At 37.5% G+C, this 21317-nt stretch overlaps 2 non-coding genes across 2 annotated transcripts; both read left to right on the forward strand.

The window, feature by feature from the left end:
• The first annotated feature begins 7259 nt into the window (after positions 1-7259).
• Positions 7260-7331, forward strand: TRNAC-GCA (transfer RNA cysteine (anticodon GCA)). Its single transcript has one exon. It is a non-coding gene; the product is annotated as a tRNA-Cys (tRNA).
• Positions 7332-11592: 4261 nt separating this feature from the next.
• Positions 11593-11664, forward strand: TRNAC-GCA (transfer RNA cysteine (anticodon GCA)). The gene has a single exon. It is a non-coding gene; the product is annotated as a tRNA-Cys (tRNA).
• Positions 11665-21317: the final 9653 nt, after the last annotated feature.

Raw genomic sequence — 21317 nt, forward strand, 5'->3', positions numbered from 1 at the left:
TGAAACCAATTGACAACTGTGTTATACTGTTTGGTGCTTTCTTGTATTGCACTGAAGAAATGGCGTATAAAACTTGGCAGCGAAGCAGTCAATCTATTTCTCATTTCACCTGTGTCTTCAGTCTTACATATATTCCACCTCTTCTCTGTGCATGCAAAGTATGTGTTTGCTTGAAGCACTTCATTTTTGTGCAACGTTGGAACTATTTAATTTCTCCTTAAAAGCTCTACCTACGTGCAAGATGTACGAACTTTCATTGCAGTTGCAAGAAGGCTGGTCTGAAGAATCAGGCCATTTGCAAACGCAAAATGGCTTTTTCTGATGTATTAAATGGAAGGTATTCGAAAGGGGTGTTTGGTTGTACCTTCCAAATACCAAATTTGTTGTGGTACATAGAAATGTTTTTACACCATAATTTGGCCCAAAACAATCATACTTCATCACCATCTCCGTGATTGTGGTAACCAATCCTCAAATAATAAGGTGTCCCGTAAAAACCTCTTCCCCTTTAAGAATGTTTCAAAACAATCATTGTATGTAGAGGCTTTGGTCCTATGTACCACTGCCTATTCAAATAAAATAACAATGAAACAAATAAATCTGTTTTTTAAATGATCCAGTTTTCCTTTAATAAATAATATTAAGGACTACTTCTCCTGTTCCACAGTTTCAAGGTTGTACTTTCTGGCACAACTTAGTATGATCCTCACACTCTTTCATGATGTACTGATATTTTGTGATTCTGATTTTACTGAAAAGCTGGGGATATAGCTCAGTGGTAGAGCATTTGACTGCAGATCAAGAGGTCCCTCGTCCAAATCCGGGTGTCCCCTCACCCTATTTTGATTCCGTTGTTTGTAATTGGGACTTTTCATCAATTCCATTTGGATCATCTTTGACAGAGTCAGTGTTCCCTTGGATATTGCACTTTAATAGCATTTCAGAGTTTCCTGCTCAAAACCTGTGAGTAAATGCAGTTTTTAACACTCGGCTTGTTATTCCTTTTGGGAAATTTCTGAAACATCATTGATCAATTTTGGAGTTCGGCTCTTCCTTTCACAGCACTAAACAAAGGGAATGGACTATGAAACCAATTGATAACTTTGTTATACTGTTTGGTGCTTTCTTGTATTGCACTGAAGAAATGGCGTATAAAACTTGGCAGCGAAGCAGTCAATCTATTTCTCATTTCACCTGTGTCTTCAGTCTTACATATATTCCACCTCTTCTCTGTGCATGCAAAGTATGTGTTTGTTTGAAGCACTTCATTTTTGTGCAACCTAGGAACTATTTAATTTCTCCTTAAAAGCTCTGCCTACGTGCAAGATGTAGGAACTATCATTGCAGTTGCAAGAAGCCTGGTCTGGAGAATCAGGCCATTTGCAAACGCAAAATGGCTTTTTCTGATGTATTAAATGGAAGGTATTCAAAAGGGGTGTTTGGGTGTACCTTCCAAATACCGAATTGTAGTGGTACGTAGAAATGTTTTTCCACCATAATTTGGCCCAAAACAATCATACTTCATCACCATCTCAGTGATTGTGGTAACCAATCCTCAAATGATAAGGTGTCCCGTAAAAACCTCTTCCCCTTTAAGAATGTTTCAAAACAATCATTGTATGTAGAGGCATTGGTCCTATGTACCACTGCCTATTCAAATGAAATAACAACGAAACAAATAAATCTGTTTTTTAAATGATCCAGTTTTCCTTTAATAAATAATATTAAGGACTACTTCTCCTCTTCCACATTTTCAAGGTTGTACTTTCTGGCACAACTTAGTATGATCCTCACACTCTTTCATGATGTACTGATATTTTGTCATTCTGATTTTACTGAAAAGCTGGGGATAAAGCTCAGTGGTAGAGCATTTGACTGCAAATCAAGAGGTCCCTGGTTCTAATCCGGGTGTCCCCTCACCCTATTTTGATTCCGTTGTTTGTAATTGGGACTTTTCATCAATTCCATTTGGATCATCCTTGACAGAGTCAGTGTTCCCTTGGATATTGCACTTTAATAGCATTTAAGTGTTTCCTGCTCAAAGCCTGTGAGTAAATGCAGTTTTTAACACTCGGCTTGGTATTCCCTTTGGGAAATTTCTGAAACATCATTGATCAATTTTGGAATTCGGCTCTTCCTTTCACAGCACTAAACAAAGGGAATGGACTATGAAACCAATTGACAACTTTGTTATACTGTTTGGTGCTTTCTTGTATTGCACTGAAGAAATGGCGTATAAAACTTGGCTGCGAAGCCGTCAATCTATTTCTCATTTCACCTGTGTCTTCAGTCTTACATATATTCCACCTCTTCTCTGTGCATGCAAAGTATGTGTTTGTTTGAAGCACTTCATTTTTGTGCAACGTAGGAACTATTTAATTTCTCCTTAAAAGCTCTGCCTACGTGCAAAATGTACGAACTATCATTGCAGTTGCAAGAAGGCTGGTCTGAAGAATCAGGCCATTTGCAAACGCAAAATGGCATTTGCTGATGTATTAAATGGAAGGTATTCGAAAGGGGTCTTTGGGTGTACCTTCCAAACACCGAATTGTAGTGGTACGTAGAAATGTTTTTCCACAATAATTTGGCCCAAAACAATCATACTTCATCACCATCTCCGTGATTGTGGTAACCAATCCTCATATGATAAGGTGTCCCGTAAAAACCTCTTCCCCTTTAAGAATGTTTCAAAACAATCATTGTATGTAGAGGCATTGGTCCTATGTACCACTGCCTATTCAAATAAAATAACAATGAAATAAATAAATCTGTTTTTTAAATGATCCAGTTTTCCTTTAATAAATAATATTAAGGACTACTTCTCCTGTTCCACAGTTTCAAGGTTGTACTTACTGGCACAACTTAGTATCATCCTCACACTCTTTCATGATGTACTGATATTTTGTCATTCTGATTTTACTGAATATCTGGGGATATAGCTCAGTTGTAGAGCATTTGACTGCAGATCAAGAGGTCCCTCGTCCAAATCCGGGTGTCCCCTCACCCTATTTTGATTCTGTTGTTTGTAATTGGGACTTTTTATCAATTCCATTTGGATCATCTTTGACAGAGTCAGTGTTCCCTTGGATATTGCACTTTAATAGCATTTCAGTGTTTCCTACTCAAAACCTGTGAGTAAATGCTGTTTTTAACACTCGGCTTGTTATTCCCTTTGGGAAATTTATGAAACATCATTGATCAATTTTGGAATTCGGCTCTTCCTTTCACAGCACTAAACAAAGGGAATGGACTATGAAACCAATTGACAACTTTGTTGTACTGTTTGGTGCTTTCTTGTATTGCACTGAAGAAATGGCGTATAACACTTGGCAGCGAAGCAATCTATTTCTCATTTCACCTGTGTCTTCAGTCTTACATATATTCCACCTCTTCTCTGTGCATGCAAAGTATGTGTTTTTTGAAGCACTTCCTTTTTGTGCAACGTAGGAACTATTTAATTTCTCCTTAAAAGCTCTGCCTACGTGCAAGATGTACGAACTATCATTGCAGTTGCAAGAAGGCTGGTCTGAAGAATCAGGCCATTTGCAAACGCAAAATGGCTTTTTCTGATGTATTAAATGGAAGGTATTCGAAAGGGGTGTTTGGGTGTACCTTCCAAATACCGAATTGTAGTGGTACGTAGAAATGTTTTTCCACCATAATTTGACCCAAAACAATCATACTTCATCACCATCTCCGTAATTGTGGTAACCAATCCTCAAATGATAAGGTGTCCCATAAAAACCTCTTCCCCTTTAAGAATGTTTCAAAACAATCATTGTATGTAGAGGCATTGGTCCTATGTACCACTGCCTATTCAAATAAAATAACAATGAAACAAATAAATCTGTTTTTTAAATGATCCAGTTTTCCTTTAATAAATAATATTAAGGACCACTTCTCCTGTTCCACAGTTTCAAGGTTGTACTTTCTGGAACAACTTACTATGATCCTCACACTCTTTCATGATGTACTGATATTTTGTCATTCTGATTTTACTGAAAAGCTGGGGATATAGCTCAGTGGTAGAGCATTTGACTGCAGATCAAGAGGTCCCTCGTCCAAATCCGGGTGTCCCCTCACCCTATTTTGATTCCGTTCTTTGTAATTGGGACTTTTCATCAATTCCATTTGGATCATCTTTGACAGAGTCAGTGTTCCCTTGGATATTGCACTTTAATAGCATTTCAGTGTTTCCTGCTCAAAACCTGTGAGTAAATGCAGTTTTTAACACTCTGCTTGTTATTCCCTTTGGGAAATTTCTGAAACATCATTGATCAATTTTGGAATTCGGCTCTTCCTTTCACAGCACTAAACAAAGGGAATGGACTATGAAACCAATTGACAACTGTGTTATACTGTTTGGTGCTTTCTTGTATTGCACTGATGAAATGGCGTATAAAACTTGGCAGCGAAGCAGTCAATCTATTTCTCATTTCACCTGTGTCTTCAGTCTTACATATATTCCACCTCTTCTCTGTGCATGCAAAGTATGTGTTTGCTTGAAGCACTTCATTTTTGTGCTACGTAGGAACTATTTAATTTCTCCTTAAAAGCTCTGCCTAAGTGCAAGATGTACGAACTATCATTGCAGTTGCAAGAAGGCTGGTCTGAAGAATCAGGCCATTTGCAAACGCAAAATGGCTTTTTCTGATGTATTAAATGGAAGGTATTCGAAAGGGGTGTTTGGGTGTACCTTCCAAATACCGAATTGTAGTGGTACGTAGAAATGTTTTTCCACCATAATTTGACCCAAAACAATCATACTTCATCACCATCTCAGTGATTGTGGTAACCAATCCTCAAATGATAAGGTGTCCCATAAAAACCTCTTCCCCTTTAAGAATGTTTCAAAACAATCATTGTATGTAGAAGCATTGGTCCTATGTACCACTGCCTATTCAAATAAAATAACAATGAAACAAATAAATCTGTTTTTTAAATGATCCAGTTTTCCTTTAATAAATAATATTAAGGACTACTTCTCCTGTTCCACAGTTTCAAGGTTGTACTTTCTGGCACAACTTAGTATGATCCTCACACTCTTTCATGATGTACTGATATTTTGTCATTCTGACTTTACTGAAAAGCTGGGTATATAGCTCAGTGGTAGAGCATTTGACTGCAGATCAAGAGGTCCCTGGTTCAAATCCGGGTGTCCCCTCACCCTATTTTGGTTCTGTTGTTTGTAATTGGGACTTTTCATAAATTCCATTTGGATCATCTTTGACAGAGTCAGTGTTCCCTTGGATATTGCACTTTAATAGCATTTCAGTGTTTCCTGCTCAAAACCTGTGAGTAAATGCAGTTTTTAACACTCAGCTTGGTATTCCCTTTGGGAAATTTCTGAAACATCATTGATCAATTTTGGAATTCGGCTCTTCCTTTCACAGCACTCAACAAAGGGAATGGACTATGAAACCAATTGACAACTTTGTTATACTGTTTGGTGCTTCTTGTATTGCACTGAAGAAATGGCGTATAAAACTTGGCAGCAAAGCAGTCAATCTATTTCTCATTTCACCTGTGTCTTCAGTCTTACATATATTCCACCTCTTCTCTGTGCATGCAAAGTATGTGTTTGTTTGAAGCACTTCATTTTTGTGCAACGTAGGAACTATTTAATTTCACCTTAAAAACTCTGCCTACGTGCAAGATGTACGAACTATCATTGCAGTTGCAAGAAGGCTGGTCTGAAGAATCAGGCAATTTGAAATCGCAAAAAGGCTTTTTCTGATGTATTAAATGGAAGGTATTCGAAAGGGGTGTTTGGGTGTACCTTCCAAATACCGAATTGTAGTGGTAAGTAGAAATCTTTTTCCACCATAATTTGGCCCAAAACAATCATACTTCATCACCATCTCCGTGATTGTGGTAACCAATCCTCAAATGATAAGGTGTCCCGTTAAAACCTCTTCCCCTTTAAGAATGTTTCAAAACAATCATTGTATGTAGAGGCATTGGTCCTATGTACCACTGCCCATTCAAATAAAATAACAATGAAACAAATAAATCTGTTTTTTAAATGATCCAGTTTTCCTTTAATAAATATTATTAAGGACTACTTCTCCTGTTCCACAGTTTCAAGGTTGTACTTTCTGGCACAACTTAGTATGATCCTCACAGTCTTTCATGATGTACTGATATTTTGTGATTCTGATTTTACTGAAAAGCTGGGGATATAGCTCAGTGGTAGAGCATTTGACTGCAGATCAAGAGGTCCCTCGTCCAAATCTGGGTGTCCCCTCACCCTATTTCGATTCCGTTGTTTGTAATTGGGACTTTCCATCAATTCCATTTGGATCATCTTTGACAGAGTCAGTGTTCCCTTGGATATTGCATTTTAATGGCATTACAGTGTTTGCTTCTCAAAACCTGTGAGTAAATGCAGTTTTTAACACTCGGCTTGGTATTCCCTTTGGGAAATTTCTGAAACATCATTGATCAATTTTGGAATTCGGCTCTTCCTTTCACAGCACCAAACAAAGGGAATGGACTATGAAACCAATTGACAACTTTGTTATAATGTTTGGTGCTTTCTTGTATTGCACTGAAGAAATGGCGTATAAAACTTGGCGGCGAAGCAGTCAATCTATTTCTCATTTCACCTCTGTCTTCAGTCTTACATATATTTCACCTCTTCTCTGTGCATGCAAAGTATGTGTTTGTTTGAAGCACTTCATTTTTGTGCAACGTAGGAACTATTTAATTTCTCCTTAAAAGCTCTGCCTACGTGCAAGATGTACGATCTATCATTGCAGTTGCAAGAAGGCTGGTCTGAAGAATCAGGCCATTTGCAAACGCAAAATGGCTTTTTCTGATGTATTAAATGGAAGGTATTCGAAAGGGGTGTTTGGGTGTACCTTCCAAATACCGAATTGTAGTGGTACGTAGAAATGTTTTTCCTCCATAATTTGGCCCAAAACAATCATACTTCATCACCATCTCCGTGATTGTGGTAACCAATCCTCAAATGATAAGGTGTCCCGTAAAAACCTCTTCCCCTTTAAGAATGTTTCAAAACAATCATTGTATGTAGAGACATTGCTCCTATGTACCACTGCCTATTCAAATAAAATAACAATGAAACAAATAAATCTGTTTTTTAAAAGATCCAGTTTTCCTTTAATAAATAATATTAAGGACTACTTCTCCTGTTCCACAGTTTCAAGGTTGTACTTTCTGGCACAACTTAGTATGATCCTCACACTCTTTCATGACGTACTGATATTTTGTCATTCCAATCTTACTGAAAAGCTGGGGATATTGCTCAGTGGTAGAGCATTTGACTGCAGATCAAGAGGTCCCTGGTTCAAATCCGGGTGTCCCCTTACCCTATTTTGATTCTGTTGTTTGTAATTGGGACTTTTCATCAATTCCATTTGGATCATCTTTGACAGAGTAAGTGTTCCCTTGGATATTGCACTTTAATAGCATTGCAGTGTTTCCTGCTCAAAGACTGTGAGTAAATGCAGTTTTTAACACTCGGCTTGGTATTCCCTTTGGGAAATTTCTGAAACATCATTGATCAATTTTGGAATTCGGCTCTTCCTTTCACAGCACTAAACAAAGGAAATGGACTATGAAACCAATTGACAACTTTGTTATACTGTTTGGTGCTTTCTTGTATTGTACTGAAGAAATGGCGTATAAAACTTGGCAGCGAAGCAGTCAATCTATTTCTCATTTCACCTGTGTCTTCAGTCTTACATATATTCCACCTCTTCTCTGTGCATGCAAAGTATGTGTTTGTTTGAAGCACTTCATTTTTGTGCAACGTTGGAACTATTTAATTTCTCCTTAAAAGCTCTGCCTACGTGCAAGATGTACAAACTTTCATTGCAGTTGCGAGAAGGCTGGTCTGAAGAATCAGGCCATTTGCAAACGCAAAATGGCTTTTTCTGATGTATTAAATGGAAGGTATTTGAAAGGGGTGTTTGGGTGTACCTTCCAAATACCAAATTGTAGTGGTACATAGAAATGTTTTTACACCATAATTTGGCCCAAAACAATCATACTTCATCACCATCTCTGTGATTGTGGTAACCAATCCTCAAATGATAAGGTGTCCCGTAAAAACCTCTTCCCCTTTAAGAATGTTTCAAAACAATCATTGTATGTAGAGGCATTGGTCCTATGTACCACTGCCTATTCAAATAAAATAATAATGAAACAAATAAATCTGTTTTTTAAATGATCCAGTTTTCCTTTAATAAATAATATTAAGGACTACTTCTCCTGTTCCACAGTTTCAAGGTTGTACTTTCTGGCACAACTTAGTATGATCCTCAAAGTCTTTCATGATGTACTGATATTTTGTGATTCTGATTTTACTGAAAAGCTGGGAATATAGCTCAGTGGTAGAGCATTTGACTGCAGATCAAGAGGTCCCTCGTCCAAATCCGGGTGTCCCCTCACCCTATTTTGATTCCGTTGTTTGTAATTGGGACTTTTCATCAATTCCATTTGGATCATCTTTGACAGAGTCAGTGTTCCCTTGGATATTGCACTTTAATAGCATTTCAGAGTTTCCTGCTCAAAACCTGTGAGTAAATGCAGTTTTTAACACTCGGCTTGTTATTCCTTTTGGGAAATTTCTGAAACATCATTGATCAATTTTGGAGTTCGGCTCTTCCTTTCACAGCACTAAACAAAGGGAATGGACTATGAAACCAATTGACAACTTTGTTATACTGTTTGGTGCTTTCTTGTATTGCACTGAAGAAATGGCGTATAAAACTTGGCAGCGAAGCAGTCAATCTATTTCTCATTTCACCTGTGTCTTCAGTCTTACATATATTCCACCTCTTCTCTGTGCATGCAAAGTATGTGTTTGTTTGAAGCACTTCATTTTTGTGCAACGTTGGAACTATTTAATTTCTCCTTAAAAGCTCTGCCTACGTGCAAGATGTACGAACTTTCATTGCAGTTGCAAGAAGGCTGGTCTGAAGAATCAGGCCATTTGCAAACGCAAAATAGCTTTTTCTGATGTATTAAATGGAAGGTATTCGAAAGGGGTGTTTGGGTGTACCTTCCAAATACCAAATTGTAGTGGTACATAGAAATGTTTTTACACCATAATTTGGCCCAAAACAATCACACTTCATCACCATCTCCGTGATTGTGGTAACCAATCCTCAAATGATAAGGTGTCCCATAAAAACCTCTTCCCCTTTAAGAATGTTTCAAAACAATCATTGTATGTAGAGGCTTTGGTCCTATGTACCACTGCCTATTCAAATAAAATAACAATGAAACAAATAAATCTGTTTTTTAAATGATCCAGTTTTCCTTTAATAAATAATATTAAGGCCTACTTCTCCTGTTCCACAGTTTCAAGGTTGTACTTTCTGGCACAACTTAGTATGATCCTCACACTCTTTCATGATGTACTGATATTTTGTCATTCTGACTTTACTGAAAAGCTGGGGATATGGCTCATTGGCAGAGCATTTGACTGCAGATCAAGAGGTCCCTGGTTCAAATCCTGGTGTCCCCTCACCCTATTTTGATTCTGTTGTTTGTAATTGGGACTTTCCATCAATTCCATGTGGATCATCTTTGACAGAGTCAGTGTTCCCTTGGATATTGCATTTTAATGGCATTACAGTGTTTGCTTCTCAAAACCTGTGAGTAAATGCAGTTTTTAACACTCGGCTTGGTATTCCCTTTGGGAAATTTCTGAAACATCATTGATCAATTTTGGAATTCGGCTCTTCTTTTCACAGCACTAAACAAAGGGAATGGACTATGAAACCAATTGACAACTTTGTTATAATGTTTGGTGCTTTCTTGTATTGCACTGAAGAAATGGCGTATAAAACTTGGCGGCGAAGCAGTCAATCTATTTCTCATTTCACCTCTGTCTTCAGTCTTACATATATTTCACCTCTTCTCTGTGCATGCAAAGTATGTGTTTGTTTGAAGCACTTCATTATTGTGCAACGTAGGAACTATTTAATTTCTCCTTAAAAGCTCTGCCTACGTGCAAGATGTACGATCTATCATTGCAGTTGCAAGAAGGCTGGTCTGAAGAATCAGGCCATTTGCAAACGCAAAATGGCTTTTTCTGATGTATTAAATGGAAGGTATTCGAAAGGGGTGTTTGGGTGTACCTTCCAAATACCGAATTGTAGTGGTACGTAGAAATGTTTTTCCACCATAATTTGGCCAAAACAATCATACTTCGTCACCATCTCCGTGATTGTGGTAACCAATCCTCAAATGATAAGGTGTCCCGTAAAAACCTCTTCCCCTTTAAGAATGTTTCAAAACAATCATTGTATGTAGAGGCATTGGTCCTATGTACCACTGCCTATTCAAATAGAATACAATGAAACAAATAAATCTGTTTTTTAAATGATCCAGTTTTCCTTTAATAAATAATATTAAGGACTACTTCTCCTGTTCCACAGTTTCAAGGTTGTACTTTCTGGCACAACTTAGTATGATCCTCACACTCTTTCATGATGTACTGATATTTTGTCATTCTGATTTTACTGAAAAGTTGGGGATATAGCTCAGTGGTAGAGCATTTGACTGCAGATCAAGAGGTTCCTGGTTCTAATCCGGGTGTCCCCTCACCCTGTTTTGATTCTGTTGTTTGTAATTGGGACTTTTCATCAATTCCATTTGGATCATCTTTGACAGAGTCAGTGTTCCCTTGGATATTGCACTTTAATAGCATTTCAGTGTTTCCTGTTCAAAGCCTGTGAGTAAATGCAGTTTTTAACACTCGGCTTGGTATTCCCTTTGGGAAATTTCTGAAACATCATTGATCAATTTTGGAATTCGGCTCTTCCTTTCACAGCACTAAACAAAGGGAATAGACTATGAAACCAATTGACAACTTTGTTATACTGTTTGGTGCTTTCTTGTATTGCACGGAAGAAATGGCGTATAAAACTTGGCAGCGAAGCCGTCAATCTATTTCTCATTTCACCTGTGTCTTCAGTCTTACATATATTCCACCTCTTCTCTGTGCATGCAAAGTATGTGTTTGTTTGAAGCACTTCATTTTTGTGCAACATAGGGACTATTTAATTTCTCCTTAAAAGCTCTGTCTACGTGCAAGATGTACGTACAATCATTGCAGTTGCAAGAAGGCTGGTCTGAAGAATCAGGCCATTTGCAAACGCAAAATGGCCTTTTCTGATGTATTAAATGGAAGGTATTCAAAAGGGGTGTTTGGGTGTACCTTCCAAATACCGAATTGTAGTGGTACGTAGAAATGTTTTTCCACCATAATTTGGCCCAAAACAATCATACTTCATCACCATCTCCGTAATTGTTGTAACCAATCCTCAAATGATAAGGTGTCCCGTAAAAACCTCTTCCCCTTTAAGTATGTTTCAAAACAATCATTGTATGTAGAGACATTGGTCCTATGTACCACTGCCTATTCAAATAAAATAACAATGAAACAAATAAATCTGTTTTTTAAAAGATCCAGTTTCCTTTAATAAATAATATTAAGGACTACTTCTCCTGTTCTACAGTTTCAAGGTTGTACTTTCTGGCACAACTTAGTATGATCCTCACACTCTTTCATGATGTACTGATATTTTGTCATTCTGATTTTACTGAAAAGTTGGGGATATAGCTCAGTGGTAGAGCATTTGACTGCAGATCAAGAGGTCCCTGGTTCTAATCCGGGTGTCCCCTCACCCTATTTTAATTCTGTTGTTTGTAATTGGGACTTTTCATCAATTCCATTTGGATCATCTTTGACAGAGTCAGTGTTCCCTTGGATATTGCACTTTAATAGCATTTCAGTGTTTCCTGCTCCAAGCCTGTGAGTAAATGCAGTTTTTAACACTCGGCTTGGTATTCCCTTTGGGAAATTTCTGAAACATCATTGATCAATTTTGGAATTCGGCTCTTCCTTTCACAGCACTAAACAAAGGGAATAGACTATGAAACCAATTGACAACTTTGTTATACAGTTTGGTGCTTTCTTGTATTGCACTGAAGAAATGGCGTATAAAACTTGGCAGCGAAGCCGTCAATCTATTTCTCATTTCACCTGTGTCTTCAGTCTTACATATATTCCACCTCTTCTCTGTGCATGCAAAGTATGTGTTTGTTTGAAGCACTTCATTTTTGTGCAACGTTGGAACTATTTAATTTCTCCTTAAAAGCTCTGCCTACGTGCAACATGTACGAACTTTCATTGCAGTTGCAAGAAGGCTGGTCTGAAGAATCAGGCCATTTGCAAACGCAAAATGGCTTTTTCTGATGTATTAAATGGAAGGTATTTGAAAGGGGTGTTTGGGTGTACCTTCCAAATACCAAATTGTAGTGGTACATAGAAATGTTTTTACACCATAATTTGGCCCAAAACAATCATACTTCATCACCATCTCTGTGATTGTGGTAACCAATCCTCAAATGATAAGGTGTCCCGTAAAAACCTCTTCCCCTTTAAGAATGTTTCAAAACAATCATTGTATGTAGAGGATTTGGTCCTATGTACCACTGCCTATTCAAATAAAATAACAATGAAACAAATAAATCTGTTTTTTAAATGATCCAGTTTTCCTTTAATAAATAATATTAAGGACTACTTCTCCTGTTCCACAGTTTCAAGGTTGTACTTTCTGGCACAACTTAGTATGATCCTCAAACTCTTTCATGATGTACTGATATTTTGTCATTCTGATTTTACTGAAAAGCTGGGGATATAGCTTAGTGGTAGAGCATTTGACTGCATATCAAGAGGTCCCTCGTCCAAATCCGGGTGTCCCCTCACCCTATTTTGATTCTGTTGTTTGCAATTGGGACTTTTCATCAATTCCATTTGGATCATCTTTGACAGAGTCAGTGTTCCCTTGGATATTGCACTTTAATAGCATTTCAGTGTTTCCTGCTCAAAACCTGTGAGTAAATGCAGTTTTTAAAACTCGGCTTGGGATTCCCTTTGGGAAATTTCTGAAACATCATTGATCAATTTTGGAATTCGGCTCTTCCTTTCACAGCACTAAACAAAGGGAAAGGACTATGAAACCAATTGACAACTTTGTTATACTGTTTGGTGCTTTCTTGTATTGCACTGAAGAAATGGCGTATAAAACTTGGCAGCGAAGCAGTCAATCTATATCTCATTTCACCAGTGTCTTCAGTCTTACATATATTCCACCTCTTCTCTGTGCATGCAAAGTATGTGTTTGTTTGAAGCACTTCATTTTTGTGCAACGTAGGAACTATTTAATTTCTCCTTAAGAGCTCTGCCTACGTGCAAGATGTACGCACTATCATTGCAGTTGCAAGAAGGCTGGTCTGAAGAATCAGGCCATTTGCAAACGCAAAATGGCTTTTTCTGATGTATTAAATGGAAGGTATTCGAAAGGGGTGTTTGGGTGTACCTTCCAAATTCCGAATTGTAGTGGTACGTAGAAATGTTTTCCCACCATAATTTGGCCCAAAACAATCATACTTCATCACCATCTCCGTGATTGTGGTAACCATTCCCAAAATGATAAGGTGTCCCGTAAAAACCTCTTCCCCTTTAAGAATGTTTCAAAACAATCATTGTATGTAGAGGCATTGGTCCTATGTACCACTGCCTATTCAAATAAAATAATAATGAAACAAATAAATCTATTTTTTAAATGATCCAGTTTTCCTTTAATAAATAATATTAAGGACTACTTCTCCTGTTCCACAGTTTCAAGGTTGTACTTTCTGGCACAACTTAGTATGATCCTCACAGTCTTTCATGATGTACTGATATTTTGTGATTCTGATTTTACTGAAAAGCTGGGAATATAGCTCAGTGGTAGAGCATTTGACTGCAGATCAAGAGGTCCCTCGTCCAAATCCGGGTGTCCCCTCACCCTATTTTGATTCCGTTGTTTGTAATTGGGACTTTTCATCAATTCCATTTGGATCATCTTTGACAGAGTCAGTGTTCCCTTGGATATTGCACTTTAATAGCATTTCAGAGTTTCCTGCTCAAAACCTGTGAGTAAATGCAGTTTTTAACACTCGGCTTGTTATTCCTTTTGGGAAATTTCTGAAACATCATTGATCAATTTTGGAGTTCGGCTCTTCCTTTCACAGCACTAAACAAAGGGAATGGACTATGAAACCAATTGACAACTTTGTTATACTGTTTGGTGCTTTCTTGTATTGCACTGAAGAAATGGCGTATAAAACTTGGCAGCGAAGCAGTCAATCTATTTCTCATTTCACCTGTGTCTTCAGTCTTACATATATTCCACCTCTTCTCTGTGCATGCAAAGTATGTGTTTGTTTGAAGCACTTCATTTTTGTGCAACGTTGGAACTATTTAATTTCTCCTTAAAAGCTCTGCCTACGTGCAAGATGTACGAACTTTCATTGCAGTTGCAAGAAGGCTGGTCTGAAGAATCAGGCCATTTGCAAACGCAAAATGGCTTTTTCTGATGTATTAAATGGAAGGTATTCGAAAGGGGTGTTTGGGTGTACCTTCCAAATACCAAATTGTAGTGATACATAGAAATGTTTTTACACCATAATTTGGCCCAAAACAATCACACTTCATCACCATCTCCGTGATTGTGGTAACCAATCCTCAAATGATAAGGTGTCCCATAAAAACCTCTTCCCCTTTAAGAATGTTTCAAAACAATCATTGTATGTAGAGGCTTTGGTCCTATGTACCACTGCCTATTCAAATAAAATAACAATGAAACAAATAAATCTGTTTTTTAAATGATCCAGTTTTCCTTTAATAAATAATATTAAGGCCTACTTCTCCTGTTCCACAGTTTCAAGGTTGTACTTTCTGGCACAACTTAGTATGATCCTCACACTCTTTCATGATGTACTGATATTTTGTCATTCTGACTTTACTGAAAAGCTGGGGATATAGCTCATTGGCAGAGCATTTGACTGCAGATCAAGAGGTCCCTGGTTCAAATCCTGGTGTCCCCTCACCCTATTTTGATTCTGTTGTTTGTAATTGGGACTTTCCATCAATTCCATTTGGATCATCTTTGACAGAGTCAGTGTTCCCTTGGAGATTGCATTTTAATGGCATTACAGTGTTTGCTTCTCAAAACCTGTGAGTAAATGCAGTTTTTAACACTCGGCTTGGTATTCCCTTTGGGAAATTTCTGAAACATCATTGATCAATTTTGGAATTCGGCTCTTCCTTTCACAGCACTAAACAAAGGGAATGGACTATGAAACCAATTGATAACTTTGTTATAATGTTTGGTGCTTTCTTGTATTGCACTGAAGAAATGGCGTATAAAACTTGGCGGCGAAGCAGTCAATCTATTTCTCATTTCACCTCTGTCTTCAGTCTTACATATATTTCACCTCTTCTCTGTGCATGCAAAGTATGTGTTTGTTTGAAGCACTTCATTTTTGTGCAACGTAGGAACTATTTAATTTCTCCTTAAAAGCTCTGCCTACGTGCAAGATGTACGATCTATCATTGCAGTTGCAAGAAGGCTGGTCTGAAGAATCAGGCCATTTGCAAACGCAAAATGGCCTTTTCTGATGTATTAAATGGAAGGTATTCAAAAGGGGTGTTTGGGTGTACATTCCTAATACCGAATTGTAGTGGTACGTAGAAATGTTTTTCCACCATAATTTGGCCCAAAACAATCATACTTCATCACCATCTCCGTAATTGTGGTAACCAATCCTCAAATGATAAGGTGTCCCGTAAAAACCTCTTCCCCTTTAAGAATGTTTCAAAACAATCATTGTATGTAGAGACATTGCTCCTATGTACCACTGCCTATTCAAATAAAATAACAATGAAACAAATAAATCTGTTTTTTAAAAGATCCAGTTTTCCTTTAATAAATAATATTAATGACTACTTCTCCTGTTCCACAGTTTCAAGGTTGTACTTTCTGGCACAACTTAGTATGATCCTCACACTCTTTCATGATGTACTGATATTTTGTCATTCCGATCTTACAGAAAAGCTGGGGATGTTGCTCAGTGGTAGAGCATTTGACTGCAGATCAAGAGGTCCCTGGTTCAAATCCGGGTGTCCCCTTACCCTATTTTGATTCTGTTGTTTGTAATTGGGACTTTTCATCAATTCCATTTGGATCATCTTTGACAGAGTACGTGTTCCCTTGGATATTGCACTTTAATAGCATTGCAGTGTTTCCTGCTCAAAGCCTGTGAGTAAATGCAGTTTTTAACACTCGGCTTGGTATTCCATTTGGGAAATTTCTGAAACATCATTGATCAATTTTGGAATTCGGCTCTTCCTTTCACAGCACTAAACAAAGGGAATGGACTATGAAACCAATTGAACACTTTGTTATACTGTTTGGTGCTTTCTTGTATTGTACTGAAGAAATGGCGTATAAAACTTGGCAGCGAAGCAGTCAATCTATTTCTCATTTCACCTGCGTCTTCAGTCTTACATATATTCCACCTCTTCTCTGTGCATGCAAAGTATGTGTTTGTTTGAAGCACTTCATTTTTGTGCAACGTTGGAACTATTTAATTTCTCCTTAAAATCTCTGCCTACGTGCAAGATGTACAAACTTTCATTGCAGTTGCAAGAAGGCTGGTCTGAAGAATCAGGCCATTTGGAAACGCAAAATGGCTTTTTCTGATGTATTAAATGGAAGGTATTCGAAAGGGGTGTTTGGGTGTACCTTCCAAATTCCAAATTGTAGTGGTACATAGAAATGTTTTTACACCATAATTTGGCCCAAAACAATCATACTTCATCACCATCTCTGTAATTGTTGTAACCAATCCTCAAATGATAAGGTGTCCCGTAAAAACCTCTTCCCCTTTAAGTATGTTTCAAAACAATCATTGTATGTAGAGACATTGGTCCTATGTACCACTGCCTATTCAATTAAAATAACAATGAAACAAATAAATCTGTTTTTTAAAAGATTCAGTTTTCCTTTAATAAATAATATTAAGGACTACTTCTCCTGTTCCACAGTTTCAAGGTTGTACTTTCTGGCACATCTTAGTATGATCATCACACTCTTTCATGATGTACTGATATTTTGTCATTCTGATTTGACTGAAAAGCTGAGGATATAGCTCATTGGTAGAGCATTTGACTGCAGATCAAGAAGTCCCTGGTTCAAATCCTGGTGTCCCCTCACCCTATTTTGATTCTGTTGTTTGTAATTGGGACTTTCCATCAATTCCATTTGGATCATCTTTGACAGAGTCAGTGTTCCCTTGGATATTGCATTTTAATGGCATTACAGTGTTTGCTTCTCAAAACCTGTGAGTAAATGCAGTTTTTAACACTCGCATTGGTATTCCCTTTGGGAAATTTCTGAAACATCATTGATCAATTTTGGAATTCGGCTCTTCCTTTCACAGCACTAAAGAAAGGGAATGGACTATGAAACCAATTGACAACTTTGTTATAATGTTTGGTGCTTTCTTGTATTGCACTGAAGAAATGGCGTATAAAACTTGGCGGCGAAGCAGTCAATCTATTTCTCATTTCACCTCTGTCTTCAGTCTTACACATATTTCACCTCTTCTCTGTGCATGCAAAGTATGTGTTTGTTTGAAGCACTTCATTTTTGTGCAACGTAGGAACTATTTAATTTCTCCTTAAAAGCTCTGCCTATGTGCAAGATGTACGATCTATCATTGCAGTTGCAAGAAGGCTGGTCTGAAGAATCAGGCCATTTGCAAACGCAAAATGGCTTTTTCTGATGTATTAAATGGAAGGTATTCGAAAGGGGTGTTTGGGTGTACCTTCCAAATACCAAATTGTAGTGGTACATAGAAATGTTTTTCCACCATTATTTGGCCCAAAACAATCATACTTCATCACCATCTCTGTGATTGTGGTAACCAATCCTCAAATGATAAGATGTCCCGTAAAAACCTCTTCCCCTTTAAGAATGTTTCAAAACAATCATTGTATGTAGAGGATTTGGTCCTATGTACCACTGCCTATTCAAATAAAATAACAATGAAACAAATAAATCTGTTTTTTAAATGATCCAGTTTTCCTTTAATAAATAATATTAAGGACTACTTCTCCTGTTCCAAAGTTTCAAGGTTGTACTTTCTGGCACAACTTAGTATGATCCTCACACTCTTTCATGATGTACTGATATTTTGTCATTCTGATTTTACTGAAAAGCTGGGGATATAGCTCAGTGGTAGAGCATTTGACTGCAGATCAAGAGGTCCCTCGTCCAAATCCGGGTGTCCCCTCACCCTATTTTGATTCTGTTGTTTGCAATTGGGACTTTTCATCAATTCCATTTGGATCATCTTTGACAGAGTAAGTGTTCCCTTTGGATATTGCACTTTAATAGCATTTCAGTGTTTCCTGCTCAAAGCCTGTGAGTAAATGCAGTTTTTAACACTCGGCTTGGTATTCCCTTTGGGAAATTTCTGAAACATCATTGATCAATTTTGGAATTCGGCTCTTCCTTTCACAGCACTCAACAAAGGGAATGGACTATGAAACCAATTGACAACTTTGTTATACTGTTTGGTGCTTTCTTGTATTGCACTGAAGAAATGGCGTATAAAACTCGGCAGCGAAGCAGTCAATCTATTTCTCATTTCACCTGTGTCTTCAGTCTTACATATATTCCACCACTTCTCTGTGCATGCAAAGTATGTGTTTGTTTGAAGCACTTCATTTTTGTGCAACGTAGGAACTATTTAATTTCTCCTTAAAAGCTCTGCCTACGTGCAAGATGTACGAACTATCATTGCAGTTGCAAGAAGGCTGGTCTGAAGAATCAGGCAATTTGAAAACGCAAAAAGGCTTTTTCTTATGTATTAAATGGAAGGTATTCGAAAGGGGTGTTTGGGTGTACCTTCCAAATACCGAATTGTAGTGGTAAGTAGAAATCTTTTTCCACCTTAATTTGGCCCAACACAATCATACTTCATCACCATCTCCGTGATTGTGATAACCAATCCTCAAATGATAAGGTGTCCCGTAAAAACCTCTTCCCCTTTAAGAATGTTTCAAAACAATCATTGTATGTAGAGGCATTGGTCCTATGTACCACTGCCTATTCAAATAAAATAACAATGAAACAAATAAATCTGTTTTTTAAATGATCCAGTTTTCCTATAATAAATAATATTAAGGACTACTTCTCCTGTTCCACAGTTTCAAGGTTGTACTTTCTGGCACAACTTAGTATGATCCTCACACTCTTTCATGATGTACTGATATTTTGTCATTCCGATCTTACTGAAAAGCTGGGGATGTTGCTCAGTGGTAGAGCATTTGACTGCAGATCAAGAGGTCCCTGGTTCAAATCCGGGTGTCCCCTTACCCTATTTTGATTCTGTTGTTTGTAATTGGGACTTTTCATCAATTCCATTTGGATCATCTTTGACAGAGTAAGTGTTCCCTTGGATATTGCACTTTAATAGCATTGCAGTGTTTCCTGCTCAAAGCCTGTGAGTAAATGCAGTTTTTAACACTCGGCTTGGTATTCCCTTTGGGAAATTTCTGAAACATCATTGATCAATTTTGGAATTCGGCTCTTCCTTTCACAGCACTAAACAAAGGGAATGGACTATGAAACCAATTGAACACTTTGTTATACTGTTTGGTGCTTTCTTGTATTGTACTGAAGAAATGGCGTATAAAACTTGGCAGCGAAGCAGTCAATCTATTTCTCATTTCCCCTGCGTCTTCAGTCTTACATATATTCCACCTCTTCTCTGTGCATGCAAAGTATGTGTTTGTTTGAAGCACTTCATTTTTGTGCAACGTTGGAACTATTTAATTTCTCCTTAAAAGCTCTGCCTACGTGCAAGATGTACAAACTTTCATTGCAGTTGCAAGAAGGCTGGTCTGAAGAATCAGGCCATTTGGAAACGCAAAATGGCTTTTTCTGATGTATTAAATGGAAGGTATTCGAAAGGGGTGTTTGGGTGTACCTTCCAAATACCAAATTGTAGTGGTACATAGAAATGTTTTTACACCATAATTTGGCCCAAAACAATCATACTTCATCACCATCTCTGTAATTGTTGTAACCAATCCTCAAATGATAACGTGTCCCGTAAAAACCTCTTCCCCTTTAAGTATGTTTCAAAACAATCATTGTATGTAGAGACATTGGTCCTATGTACCACTGCCTATTCAAATAAAATAACAATGAAACAAATAAATCTGTTTTTTAAAAGATTCAGTTTTCCTTTAATAAATAATATTAAGGACTACTTCTCCTGTTCCACAGTTTCAAGGTTGTACTTTCTGGCACAACTTAGTATGATCATCACACTCTTTCATGATGTACTGATATTTTGTCATTCTGATTTGACTAAAAAGCTGGGGATATAGCTCATTGGTAGAGCATTTGACTGCAGATCAAGAAGTCCCTGGTTCAAATCCTGGTGTCCCCTCACCCTATTTTGATTCTGTTGTTTGTAATTGGGACTTTCCATCAATTCCATTTGGATCATCTTTGACAGAGTCAGTGTTCCCTTGGATATTGCATTTTAATGGCATTACAGTGTTTGCTTCTCAAAACCTGTGAGTAAATGCAGTTTTTAACACTCGCATTGGTATTCCCTTTGGGAAATTTCTGAAACATCATTGATCAATTTTGGAATTCGGCTCTTCCTTTCACAGCACTAAAGAAAGGGAATGGACTATGAAACCAATTGACAACTTTGTTATAATGTTTGGTGCCTTTTTGTATTGCACTGAAGAAATGGCGTATAAAACTTGGCGGCGAAGCAGTCAATCTATTTCTCATTTCACCTCTGTCTTCAGTCTTACACATATTTCACCTCTTCTCTGTGCATGCAAAGTATGTGTTTGTTTGAAGCACTTCATTTTTGTGCAACGTAGGAACTATTTAATTTCTCCTTAAAAGCTCTGCCTATGTGCAAGATGTACGATCTATCATTGCAGTTGCAAGAAGGCTGGTCTGAAGAATCAGGCCATTTGCAAACGCAAAATGGCTTTTTCTGATGTATTAAATGGAAGGTATTCAAAAGGGGTGTTTGGGTGTACCTTCCAAATACCGAATTGTAGTGGTACGTAGAAATGTTTTTCCACCATAATTTGGCCAAAACAATCATACTTCGTCACCATCTCCGTGATTGTGGTAACCAATCCTCAAATGATAAGATGTCCCGTAAAAACCTCTTCCCCTTTAAGAATGTTTCAAAACAATCATTGTATGTAGAGGCATTGGTCCTATGTACCACTGCCTATTCAAATAAAATACAATGAAACAAATAAATCTGTTTTTTAAATGATCCAGTTTTCCTTTAATAAATAATATTAAGGACTACTTCTCCTGTTCCACAGTTTCAAGGTTGTACTTTCTGGCACAACTTAGTATGATCCTCACACTCTTTCATGATGTACTGAT

Source organism: Lissotriton helveticus, chromosome 1_2, assembly GCF_964261635.1.
Source record: "Lissotriton helveticus chromosome 1_2, aLisHel1.1, whole genome shotgun sequence".
Lineage (NCBI taxonomy): Eukaryota > Metazoa > Chordata > Amphibia > Caudata > Salamandridae > Lissotriton > Lissotriton helveticus.